Here is a 14,028-nt window from a genome sequence, read left to right on the forward strand (position 1 = left end):
TAGGAACTAATCATCAGGTACAATTAGGAATAGAAATGGTAATAATTATTAACTATATTTTGTTCCTGATCTTTGGGGAAAATATTTCAAATATTTTCAAGCATGATGATTGGTGTGGGAGTTTTAGGAACATAGGCACTATGCAGTATGCAGATTTCTATTTGTTCTTGTCTTTTTGTTGAGGTCACTTCCCTAGTTTGATGTAAAGTAGCAAATTCATACAAATAAAGTTATATATGATAACCTTTCTATTATATTTTATAATGTATTTTGGGAATTTATTCTGTTTCTCTTTTTATGATTAATAAGTGTTTTCAAAATTTTAGTAGTTTTTCTGAAAAGTGATGTTCCTTGTTGATTTTTTTGGTTATAGTTTTTCTATTTTATTATTTGAATCATTTATGTTTGTTATTCTTTTCACCCTCTAGTAATTATTTTGCCATTTCTGATTAGTTAGAATGGATACTTAAACTACTTATTTTCAGCATGCTTTCTTTCCAAATATATGCGTTTAATGCATGCTCTTTTTCCTACAGACAGTTGTGGTTTTATCAGACAAGTTTTTTGGAGTAAATACTTTCCAAATAACTCAGGTGTACTTGCCCTGTCACCAATGAGATATATGAAGAAGTAAAAGAGTTTTTTTTTTTTTTCTTCTCAGAAATCTGGTAAGGACAAAATATTATGAAGGGGAAGAGTGATCAATATTGTGACATGCAAGAGAAGTCATAAAAAAGAGTGAGAAGAATAAAGGGGTCAGTTTACACTGAGCTATGAAAATAGGTGGCCCATTAAGACATTGAGAAGAGAGCAAGTAGTAAGAAATATATTCCAATGTATTTAAATTCCTCCTTTTGGAAATGCTTTATTATTTATTTCTTAAGAAACATTATTTTGTAATCACTATGTTACAGACATTCCTCTAGTAACTGAGAATACAACTATGATGATAACCATGGTCTCTACCTTCTGGGAACTAATAACCTTGTGAGAATGAGAAAAAAGAAATGAATACAATATAGCCTTCAGTAGGTACTAGCAAAATTAACAGGCAAAGTAAAGAAATAGAGTTTTTTGTTAAGATTTTATTTATTTATTTTACAGAGAGAGAGAGAGCGAGAGAGGGAACACAAGCAGGGGGAGTGGGAGAGGGAGAAGCAGGCTTCCCGTGGTGCAGGGAGCCCGATGTGGGGGTCGATCCCAGGACCCTGGGATTATGACCTGAGCTGAAGGCAGATGCTTAATGACTGAGCCACCCAGGCACCCCAGAAATAGAGTTTTAAATACAAAGGTTAGGGAGGGCTTCTTTGAGGCAGAGGTATTTGAAGAAGGACTGAATGAAGAGAGAGAACAAGACTTCTGAAAGCATTGGAGAAGGGTGTTCCAGGTTGTATAAACACAAAGGCAAAATAACCGGGATGAAAATGATCTGATAATATTTGAGGAGAGATACCAAATATCATGTGGCTAGAGTGGAGTGAAGGAAGGAGCGAGTGCCAGGAGGTGGCTTTGAAGAGCACTTCAAAGGCAAACTGACCATCTGAAGAAGTTTAGATTGGATAATGTGAATAAAGAAGGAAGGGGATGAATAGATTAGCAGTTTCATCCCACAAGGTAACTGTATCAGGAAGATTGTGTAAATGGTAAATTTGAATATTATTATAAGGAGGAGTGAGAGAGCAAAGGAAAGGGGGGGGGATTCGTGGACAAGATAATGAATAAAAGAAAAGATCAACCAGGTTTCCAATGGTGGCTTTGAAATGTAACTTGGAAAGAAGAAATCATACACATTCTATCATCTTGGCAAAAGAATTGATTACTTGGAAAAATAAGTAAACAATGAAAAACATCTTGCCCTATAGTCTCAATGTAGGGATAAAGAATTTGCAAAAGAGATGCCCTAGTGGCTATTAATTAAACTATGTCAAAGTCTCAAAGATACAATAGTACCCATCCCAGGGGAAGTAGGGCTTTAATAAAAACATAAATATCCTCTCTTGAGTATATTAAATAGTGTGCTCCACAGAGCTGCCAAGTGGTGTTACAAAGTGTCATTTAGAGATTTAGAGATCAAGGTAAGTCATATCAAGATTAAAGTGTGGAACACAGTGTGAGAGATGGGGAAAGGTCATATGCCAAATCCATACAGATAGATGGAGGGCAAGTCAAATTATGAAGAGGGAAAGCACAATCATACTCATGACTTCCAATGGCTACACATGTTTTCCTAAATATGTGTATACCTATGACCAGCTGAAGTCTCATAGGCAAAAACAACAGGATTCCAAAGCTAATGAAGAAGACACACTGATATATCCTGTATCCATTAAGCTACTGTTTTTGAATCCATATATAGGTGTCAAATATGATAGCAAGAGGGAAAGGGTGGACTTTATTTCTTCTAAAACGTATAGTAAAGATAATCAATAAATATATTTTTAATGCAAAAATTTGTGAAGAAATTAGAATGGATTTAAGGGATAGAGTTTTGTAAAAATACAACCCAAAATTAAGGTTGTGAAGCAGCGGATAAAGGGAATGATGACCATGAAATTGAGGGATTAAGCAGAGATAAAATGAGAGCGTGTGTATAATCTTTTCTCACCCTCGTCAGATATGTGACACATGGAATGAGGCATATATGTGGGCTGTGGTGGAGATAATTGGAATAGGGTAGAGTAAGAAGATTTAAGGTTGAGAAATGACTGCTAGAAAATTCCAGGGAGGACCTTCGAATTAAGAATTCAGAGAGGAAGGACTGGGATGTAGTCTTATTTCTGAACATGATCCAGGCTGTGGGATACATAAATAAATGTTGAAATAATAGGTCTGTACACAGTTGTAGAATGATTAAGTGACTGGGTGCTTTCAGCAATATTTATAGGCTTAGAAATGATGTTTTCTCAGAGAGAGAAGAAGCTCCATTTAAAAGGAATCTTTTGGGGTGCCTGGGTGGCTCAGTCAGCTAAGTGTCAACTCTTGGTTTTGGCTCAGGTCATGATCTAAGGGTTGTGAGATTGTGCGCCACATTGGGCTCTGCACTCAGTGGGCGTCTGCTTGAGGATTCTCTTCCTCTGCCCCTCCCCTGCTATTTCTCTCTCTCTCTCTCTCTCTCTCTCTCAAATAAATAAATAAATAAATAAATAAATAAATAAATAAATCTTTAAAAAATCTTTTGGAAAATCCACAATTATAGGTGGGATTAATTTATTTTTTTGGGACATGGCTTATTTTATTTTTTGTTTGTATTTTATGCAACTCTAAAATTTATGCAACTCTAAAAGTGACTGAGATAGAGTATTGAAGAGTCCATAGACCTTTATGGGTAGACCTATGGACTACCTTAATCCCAAAATTATAGGATTATGTTCTGGCAGTCTACTGTGCTTTCTTTCCTCACTTTATCCTTGTGCTTTCCATTTTGAACAAAATTTCTTCCTCCTCCTCCCCCTCCTCCCTTGTCATCATCATATTCTCCTTCTCCTTCTTCTTCTTTTTCTTTCTTCTTCTTCAATAGTTGTGCAAGTGTTAGCATAGTCTGACTTCTCTGTGGAGTTTTTATTGCCTCATCACCACACTTAACAGCACTGTGCCCAAATTTCTATCATAGCACTAGCCATTCAGTTTTCAAATTTCTCCTTTGGAAATTTATCTTCCTCAGTACACAGGGGCCTTCTTTTTGTTTTTTTAAGATTTTATTTATTTATTTATTTATTTATTTATGAGAGAGCAATCAGGGGGAGGAGCAGAGGGAGAGGAGCAAGCAAACTCTGCTGAGTGCAGAGCCTGATGCCTGCATCAGGCAGTCATCGGATGACCGGATGACCCTGAGATTATGACCTGAATTGAAATCAAGAGTCAGATATTTAACTGACTGAGCCATCCAGATGCCCCATGGGTCTTCTTGAGAGTATGTGACAGGTCTTATTCAAATTCGCATTTTAATCACCTAATCATTGCTGGCACATATATGACCTGTGAGATATTTAATGGGACAAATTGTGAAGTGTACTCCTCCACCTCCTTTGTGTATTCTCCAGTGAAAAACAGAAGAATTGTATCTTTAACCTTTACCTTCTCGTTAACCAACTGAGAACTTCAAAAGAGATCTTCTCCAGCCTCAGTAAGCCAAATTTACATATATATTCTCTTCCCAGAAAGAATTTCCCAAATTATTTTATTTTGCTAAATGTGATTAGCTTCAAATGGCTGCAGTTGTTTTCCAGGTACTTGCTTTGTTCTGTGTTTCAAGTAGAGTGTACTAACCTTCATATGTTTTATCTCTGGTGAGTGCCATTCAGCTCTGAATTCCCCCCAATGTCCACATCTCCCCTAAATTCGAATGAAATTTTTCTGTGCCTTATATACATCACACTCAGTCACTTAAGTTGTTCAGTAATAGCTGTCTCTCATGTTGATTGCTCCAAATACTTAATTCACTATAAATGGGTTTATAGCCTCCCCATAGTTAGGAAGAGGACTCAAAACAAAGTCCCTTGAAATTCTTCTGTGCAATGAAGAAGGACACATCCATAAAGACACTAATATCCCAGGTAGAAAACAGTATTGGTAGGCGATAAATTATGTTGGTAAAGTTCTTCTGAGTTCTCCTTTTCTATGTAAGTCTGAGATAGTATTTGAAAATTGTCTAGCACAAACAATTATCCAGTCTCCAGGCGGCCCATCCCTAGAGTTTCATTAGTGGTTGTTTCACTATGTGGACTCTCCAAATGATAGGCTTATCTATATTAATGTAATTTTTTTCCTTTCTTTTTTTATTATTACTATGTTATGTTAATCACCATACATTACATCATTAGTTTTTGATGTACTGTTCCATGATTCATTGTTTGCGTGTAACACCCAGTACTCCATGCAGAATGTGCCCTCGTTAATACCCATCACCAGGCTAACCCATCCTCCCATCCCCCTCCACTCTAGAAGCCTCAGTTTGTTTTTCAGAGTCCATCGTCTCTCATGGTTTGTCTTCCCCTCCGATTTCCCCCCCTTCATTATTCCCCTCCTGCTATCTTCTTCTTCTTTTTTAACATATATTGTATTATTTGTTTCAGAGATACAAGTCTGTGACTCAACAGTCTTGCACACTTCACAGCGCTCGCCATAGCACATACCCTCCCCAATGTCTATCACCCAGCCACCCCATCCCTCCCACCCCCCACCGCTCCAGCAACCCTCAGTTTGTTTCCTGAGATTAAGAATTCCTCATATCAGTGAGGTCATATGATACATGTCTTTCTCTGATTGACTTATTTCACTCAGCATAACACCCTCCAGTTCCATCCACGTCTTTGCAAATGGCAAGATTTCATTCCTTTTGATGGCTGCATAATATTCCATTGTATATATAAACACCACATCTTCTGTATACATTCATCTGTCGATGGATATCTTGACTCTTTCCACAATTTGGCTACTGTGGACATTGCTGCTATAAACATCGGGGTGCACGTACCCCTTCGGATCCCTACATTTGTATCTTCAGGGTAAATACCCAGTAGCGCAATTGCTGGATCATATGGTAACTCTATTTACAACTTTTTGAAGAACCTCCATACTGTTTTCCAGAGTAACTGCACCAGCTTGCATTCCCGCCAACAGTGTAGGAGGGTTCCCCTTTCTCCACATCCCCACCAACATCTGCCATTTCTTGACTTGTTAATTTTAGCCATTCTGACTGGTGTGAGGTGATATTTCATTGAGGTTTTGATTGGGATTTCCCTGATGCCGAGCAACGTTGAACACTTTTTCATGTGTCTGTTGACCATTTGGGTGTCTCTTTGGAAAAATGTCTGTTCATGTCTTCTGCCCATTTCTTGACTGGATCATTTGTTCTTTGGGTGTTGAGTTTAAGAAGTTCTTTATAGATTTTGGATACTAGCCCTTTATCTGATATGTCATTTGCAAATATCTTCTCCCATTCTGTAGTTGTCTTTTGGCTTTGTGGACTGTTTCTTTTGCTGTGCAAAAGCTTTTTATCTTGACAAAGTCCCAATACTTCATTTTTGACTTGCTGTCCTTGCCTCTGCCAATGTTTCTAGGAAGATGTTGCTGCGGCTGAGGTCGAAGAGGTTGTTGCCTGTGTTCTCCTTTAGGATTTTGATGGACTCCTGTCTCACATTGAGGTCTTTCAACCATTTTGAGTCTATTTTTGTGTGTGGTGTAAGGAAATGGTCCAGTTTCATTCTTCTGCATGTGGCTGTCCAATTTTCCCAACACCATTTGTTGAAGAGACTGTCTTTTTCCCATTGGACATTCTTTCCTGCTTTGTCAAAGATGAGTTGACTATAGAGTTGAGGGTCCATTTCTGGGCTCTCTATTCTGTTCCATTAATCTATGTGTCTGTTTTTGTGCCAGTACCATACTGTCTTGATGATGACAGCTTTGTAATAGAGCTGGAAGTCTGGAATTGTGAGGCTGCCAGCTTTACTTTTCTTTTTCAACATTCCTCTGGCTATTTGGGGTCTTTTCTGGTTTCATACAAATTTTAGGATTATTTATTCCATTTCTTTGAAAAAAGTGGATGGTATTTTGATGGGGATTGCATTGAATGTGTAGATTGCTCTAGGTAGCATTGACATCTTCACAATATTTGTTCTTCCAATCCATGAGCATGAACGTTTTTTCTATTTCTTTGTGTCTTCCTCAATTTCTTTTATGAGTATTTTATAGTTTTCTGAGTACAGATTCTTTGCCTCTTTGGTTCAATTTATTCGTAGGTATTTTCTGGTTTTGGGTGCAATTGTAAATGGGATCGACTCCTTAATTTCTCTTTCTTCTGTCTTGTTGTTGGTATATAGAATGCCACTGATTTCTGTGCATTGCTTTTATAACCTGCCACTTTACTGAATTCCTGTATGAGTTCTAGCAGTTTTGGGGTGGAAGCTTTTGGGTTTTTCACATAAGGTATCATATCATCTGCAATAATGTAATTTTTGAATTTTGAATTATAAGTGAAAATACTCTGACAATTATTTCTTTCTCATTTTTCAATCATTTTTTCAAAATGATTGTTATAATTTCTTTTATTTCAAAACCTGTTATGATTGGATGGGAGTGTGTTTTCTGAGACAATGTATGGAAATTAGTTGCTGGTTTGCTTCTTATTTAATTTCATTATTTAATGAACTTTTATAATTAAGAATTTTTATGTGCCCGACCATTTATAATATATGTGAATAAACAAGCATAAGTCTTTATTTTTGTCCTCAAAATCAGACACTAGTTTCACTAGCATATGTGAAAATGCTTATACACATGTACACACACAGTTGCACACTTTACCTTTAGTGATTGCATGTCCCTAATAAGGGCATGGTTGAGATTACAAATACCAAAAAATCACCCTGCACTTTAAGTGTGTGTAAAAGTACCGATATGCAGAGCCTAGAACTTTATTTTCTAACCTGGTTTTATCTAGATTTCTGATTATGAACTTTTATGTCAGAGAGATGTTTTTCTCTTATCTCTTCTTGTTTAACATTGTCTAGTATGGAATATGGCTGCAGAGTCAGATTGATTCTGGTGCTATTTTACACTCAAGTGAGGCTAGCAGAATATGAGAAGAGTAGTTTATGTTCATTCTGAATGGAAACAAGGAAAGGTTAAAGTGTTGTTTTACATTTTACCAAGAATCTGGACAAAGGGAGAAGAGAAAAATTCACTAATGGGAAGTCAATAATTGTATCCACAACACAATTGTGCAAAAAATTGTGGCAGAAAGAAGGACTATGCCTAACGACACCCAGTTCCATCATTCTTCGTTCCACCTCCTGGGTATCCCTGGGCTGGAAGCTGTGCACATCTGGATTGGATTTCCCTTTTTCTTTGTGTATCTTATTACACTCCTGGGAAGTGCTGCTGTCCTGTTTGTGATCCAGACTGAGCATAGTCTCCATGAGCCCATGTACTACTTTCTGGCCATCTTGGACTCCATCGACCTGGGCTTGTCCACAGTCACCATCCCCAAAATGCTGGGTATCTTCTGGTTCAAATTCAGGCATATATCTTTTGAAAGCTGCCTTTCCCAGATGTTCTTCATCCACTTCTTCACTGCCGTGGAGAGCACTGTGTTGGTGGCCATGGCCTTTGACTGCTGCATTGCCATTTGTAAACCCCTTTGGTATACCCTGATCCTCACCAGCAAAATCATCAGCATCATTGCAGGCATTGCTATTCTGCGGAGCTGGTACATGGTGGCCTCACTAGTGGTTCTTCTCCTGAGGCTACCCTTCTGTGGCCACTATATCATCCCTCATACCTACTGTGAACACATGGGCATTGCCTGTCTGGCCTGTGCCAGCATCAAAGAGAACATTCTGTTTGGCCTTGGCAACATTTCTTTCTTATTATTTGATGTGCTCCTTATAATTCTCTCCTACGTCAGGACCCTCCATGCTGTCTTCTGCCTGCCCTCCAGGGATGCTTGACTCAAAGCTCTCAACACCTGTGGCTCCCACATGGGTGTTATCTTAGCTTTTCTCACACCAGCATTTTTCTCTTTCTTGACACACCGATTTGGCCACAATATTCCTCAATATATCCACATTTTCTTGGCCAACCTATATGTGGTTTTTCCACCAGCCCTCGATCCTATAAACTATGGGGTCAGGACCAAGCAGATTAGGGAGTGAGTCCTGAGGGTTTTCCTCAAGACAGATAGCTAACCAGTCAGAGGTCTTGGAAAGTCTGTGTTAGATTTCATGTTTCCTGCATTGTAAAAGTAGTTACCTTATGTCTGACCCAGTAGTAAAGAGGAAGAATTGAGGGGGGATATTGAGACTGGTAACATTGTCTTTGAATGCAGGTTTTATATGTAAAGTTAATGATATGTACATTGATAATATCAGACTGGAACAATTGGATAGCCACATGCAAAAAGATTAATTTAAATCCTTACATTACATCGTAGAAAAGTTAATCTACAATGGACAAGAGACCCAAAGACAAGAGCTAATGTATAAAAACCAACATAAAAATTATTTGTAATATTGCTCACATAAAATTTTATAGATATGACAATAGCAAGAAATATTTTTAAAATTGGACTTCACTAAAATTAAAATAATATATATTTTTCTTCAAAAGATACTAGTAATACAATGAAAAAGGAAGACATAATCTGAGAGAAAATATTTATACCTCATGTGTACGATAAAGGGCTTGTATAAACATATATAAAGAACTCTTGTAATTCCATTATAAAGTGTCAGATTACTCAATTAAAATAGAAAAAATATCATACATACATTTTTGAATAAACATAAATAACTAGTCAATAAGTACATAAAAATGCTCTTTATGATTCATCACTATAGATATGAATATTTAAAACCACAGTGTTGAATGTCAGTCCCTCTCTGTCCAATACAAATTCCCTTAAAGGTGTATTTCCTGAGAGTACTTCTCGGTGTATCTTCTATATGAAACTCTCCATCTCAGAAGCTATTTCTAGGGAACCAAGTTGACAAAAGGTATTTTTTTTTTATGATGCATTTTCAACATTTTGGTGTCATGTTTATATTTTCACTTTGAGGGTTTTTTTTTTATCTCTTTTTGGACTTTTTTTAATGTCCACTGCAGTTTTAATGAGTTAAGCATAAAGCTACTCCCACATGCTACTACACATAAGTTTACAAATCCTTATATCTTTTTTTGATAATTTATTTTATTTTTAAGCTTTTACTTAAATTCCAATTAGTTAATATACAATGTAATATTTGTTTCAGGTGTATAATATAGTTATTTAACATTTCCATACAACACCTGGCGCCCTTCTAATCCCCATCACGTATTTAACCCATTCCCCCACCCACCTACCTTCTGGTAACCATTAGTTTGTTCTCTATAGATAAGAGTCTGTTTTTGTGATACATGCACCTTGACATTTATAGCAGCATTATCTACAATAGCCAAATTATGGAAACAGCTCAAGTGTCCATCAACTGATGAATGGAAAAAGATGTGATGTGTATATATATACAATGGAATATTACTCAGCCATAAGAAAGAATAAATCTTGAGCCATTTGCAATGACATGGGTGGACCTAGAAAGTGTAATGCTAAGTGAAATAAGTCAGTCTGAGAAAGACAAATACCGTATGATTTCACTCATATGTGGAATTTAAGAAACAAAACAAATGAGCAAAGGGAAAAAGAGAGAGAGAGGCAAATCACTTTGAGATTTTTCAAAGCTGATATGTTTTATTAAGCTTGAAGCTTTTAGTTATTTTTTCTTTGGTTTTCAACAATGTTACTTTTTAAATTATGTTCAGTTAGCCAGCATACAGTACATCATAAGTTTTTGATATAGTGTTCAATGATTCCTTAGTTGCATATAACACCCAGTTCTCATACTTGATGTGCTGTTCTTTTTAAAAAAAAAATGTCATTATGATTGAAATTTGTAGATTTTTTAAAAAACGTTTTATCTGAGTATAGTTAACACACAATGTTACATTAGTTTCAGGTGTACAACTAGTAATTCAACATCTTTATATATTATTCTATGCTCACCGCAATTGTAGCTGCCATCTGTCACCATACAACACTATTTGAATAACATTGACTATATACTCTATGCTGTACCTTTTATTTCCAGTGAATTACTCATTCCATAACTGGAAGCCTGTATCCCCCCACTCCCCTTCCCTTTGTGCACATCCCCTCATTCTCCTCCCCTCTGGTAATCATTAGTTTGTTCTCTATATTCATAGGCTTGATTCTGATTTCTGTTTGTTTATTCATTTGTTTTTTTAAGATTCCACATATAAGTGAAATTATATGGTATTTGTCTTTCTCTGTCTGACTTGTTTCACTTAGTATAATGCTGTCTAGGTCCATCCATGTTGTCACAAATGGCAAGATCTCATCTTTTTTATGGCTAATATTCCGCCATGCATGTATGTGTGTGTGTGTGTGTGTGCACGCATGTGTACATATGCTACGTATTCTTTATCCATTCACATATCAGTGGACACTTAGGTGGCTTCCATTGGTTAATGCAGATAATGCTCAATAAACATAGGGATACACATATCTTTTCAAATTAATGTTTTGGGGTTTTTTTTGGGTAAATACCCATGGTGGAATTATTGCATCATATGGTATTTCTATTTTTAATTTTTTGAGGAGCCTTCATACTGTTTTCCATATGGCTGCACCAATTTACATTCCCACCAACAGTGCATGAGGGTTTCTTTTTCCTTACATCCTTGCCAACACTTGTTCTTTCTTGTCTTTTTGATTCTAACCATTCTGGTAGGTGTGAGGTGTTATCTCATTGTGATTTTGATTTGCATTTCTCTAATGATTAGTGATGGTGAGCACCTTTTCATGTAGTTGTTGGCCATTTATACGTCTTCTTCTTGGGAGAAATGTCTGTGTCTTCTGCCAATTTTTTACTTGGCTTTTTGTGTGTGTGTGTGTTGAGTTTTACAAGTTCTTTATATATTTTGGATATTAACCTCTTATTGGATATGTCATTTGCAAACATATTTTCCCATCCAGTAGGTTGCCTTTTTGTTTTGTTGATGGTTTCCTTTTGTTAAAAAATATTTTATTTATTTATTTGTCAGAGAGAGAGAGAGAGAGAGCACAAACAGGGGAAACAGCAGGCAGAGAGAGAAGCAGGCTCCCCACTGAGCAAGGAGCCTGATGTGGGTTTCAATCCAGGACCCCAGGATCATGACCTGAGAGTAGGCATATGCTTAACTGACCGAGCTACCCAGGCATCCCTTGTTGATGGTTTCTTTTGCTCTCTTAAATAAATGGTGCTGGGAAAACTGAACAGCTAATATAAAAGAACGAACCTGGACTACTTTCTGATACCATACACAAAAATAAACTCAAATGGATGAACACCTAAATATGAGACTTAAAACCATAAAACTCTTAGAAGAGAACATAGGTGGTAATTTCTTTGACATTCGCTATAGCAACATTTTTCTAGACATGTCACTTAAGGGAAGGAAACAAAACCAAAAATAAACCATTGAGACTGCATCAAAATAAAAAGCTTTTGCATAGTGAAGGGAATAATGTAGTTTGAATGAAATTATGTCATTTTGAATGAAATTATGTCTTTCTGTAGTTTTATAAAAATAAATATATAGCAGAAATTCTTTAAAATATTGCTTCTATGTCATTTCTATCTCTTTGTCTCATGTGATTCCAGTTAACCTAAGTTTAGTTAAACCTAAACCTAAGTGGCTTGGTTACCTATTACTGTTTAATCAACTTTCTGTTTAGAGCAATGAAACAAACTAACTCATCTCATAATTTTATTAACTGGGAATTTAGAAAGGTTAAGCAGGGACTGTTCTCTGCTTCATACTGTTTAGGACCTCAGATGTAATCATTCAAGTTGCTGAGAGTGACCCATATGACTGGTGGCTGGAACTAGTGGGCTTTCAAGTACTTTCTACTCTCAAGTCTGGCTTTTAGGCCAGGATAGTTGAAGGGCTCATCTAGGACTCTTGTCTAGGGAACCTGCATGTGGCTTCTCCAGTATGGTGATCTCAGGATCAACCTCACAAAGGCCCAAACAAGTAGTCTTCCCAGCAGTAAAAGATGGAAGTTGCATGATCTATTTTTTTTATTATTATGTTATGTTAATCACCATACATTACATCATTAGTTTTTGATGCAGTGTTCCATGATTCATTGTTTGCATATAACACCCAGTGCCCATTCAATATGTGCCCTCTTTAATACCCATCACCAGGCTAACCCATCCCCCCACTTCCCTCCCCTCTAGAACCCTCAGTTTGTTTCTCAGAGTCCATAGTCTCTCATGGTTCATCTCCCCCTCCGATTAGTTGCATGGTCTATTAAAACCAAATCTGAGAAAGTATATAGCACTGCCTTCATCATACTGTATTGTTTTAGACAGCCATCTGCTTCCTCAGGTTCAGAGAGAGAAGAATGAGACACTCTTTGATGAGTGAAGTGTCAATACTTTTTTAAAGAACACAGGCCACCCTTTTGTAATAAAACACTCAGCAAATTAGTAATTGAAGAGAACTTCTCACCATAAAGGACATTTATGAAAAATCCATAGCTAACATTATATTCAAAGATAAAAGACTGAACAGTTTTCCCGTAAGATCAAGAACAAGACAAGAATGCCTGTTCTCATTCTTGGTATTCAACATAGTACTGAAAGTTCTAGCCAGAGCAATTAGCAATACATACAAAAAACCTATTAAAGTGAATGGCCACATTAACATATTCATATTTATCTATAATAAAATACTCAGCAAAGTTTCAGGAAGAAAGGAAACACACAAAACCAATATATTTCCATACGCTCAATTAAAAATAAAAAAGTAAATTAAGATAATTCCCTTTATACTAACATTAAAATAATAACACTCAGAAACACATTTAAGCAGAATTTGCACAATGAAAATTACAAAAAATTGATGAAAGAAATGATAGAACTAAGTAAATGGAAACACATCCTTTGTCCATAGATTGAAGACTTAATATAGTTAAGATGACAATATTCTCCACAGAAATCTATAGATTCAATGCAATTGCTATTAAAATTTCCCTAACAACCTTCTTTGCAGAAATAGAAACTCAGATTTTAAAATTCATATTGAATTGCAGGGAGTGGCAAGTAGTCAAAATAATCTTAAAAAAAAAACAAGGTTGAAAGATTCACACTTCCTACAAAGCTATGGTAATTAATACACTATGAGGCTGGCATAAGGATAGACACACAGATGAATGGAATAGAGATTAAATTTAAGAAACAGACTCAAGTATATATAGTCAAATATCTATGCTCATGACAATTCAAAAGAGGAACAAATAGTTTCTTTAAAAGTGGTAATGGAGGGGCACCTGGGTGGCTCAGTTGGTTAAGTGTCTGCCTTTGACTATGCTTTCACCATACTGTATGAGTGAAGTGTCAGTATTTTAGAACTCTCCAGTGAATATCACAGTCAGTGCCAAGAACCCAGGGAGACTACAGCCCGACCCCACTGGAAGCAGGGCAGCCG

General features: G+C 36.5%; 1 pseudogene; it reads left to right on the plus strand.

Moving 5' to 3' along the window:
* The first annotated feature begins 7,736 nt into the window (after positions 1-7,736).
* Positions 7,737-8,684, plus strand: LOC114219395 (olfactory receptor 52E8-like; annotated as a pseudogene).
* The last annotated feature ends 5,344 nt before the right edge of the window (positions 8,685-14,028 follow it).

The sequence above is a fragment of the Eumetopias jubatus genome, unplaced genomic scaffold (genome assembly GCF_037043125.1).
Source record: "Eumetopias jubatus isolate StellerSeaLion01/CBP00866 unplaced genomic scaffold, mEumJub1_p1.0 scaffold_13, whole genome shotgun sequence".
NCBI classification, from domain to species: Eukaryota; Metazoa; Chordata; class Mammalia; order Carnivora; family Otariidae; genus Eumetopias; species Eumetopias jubatus.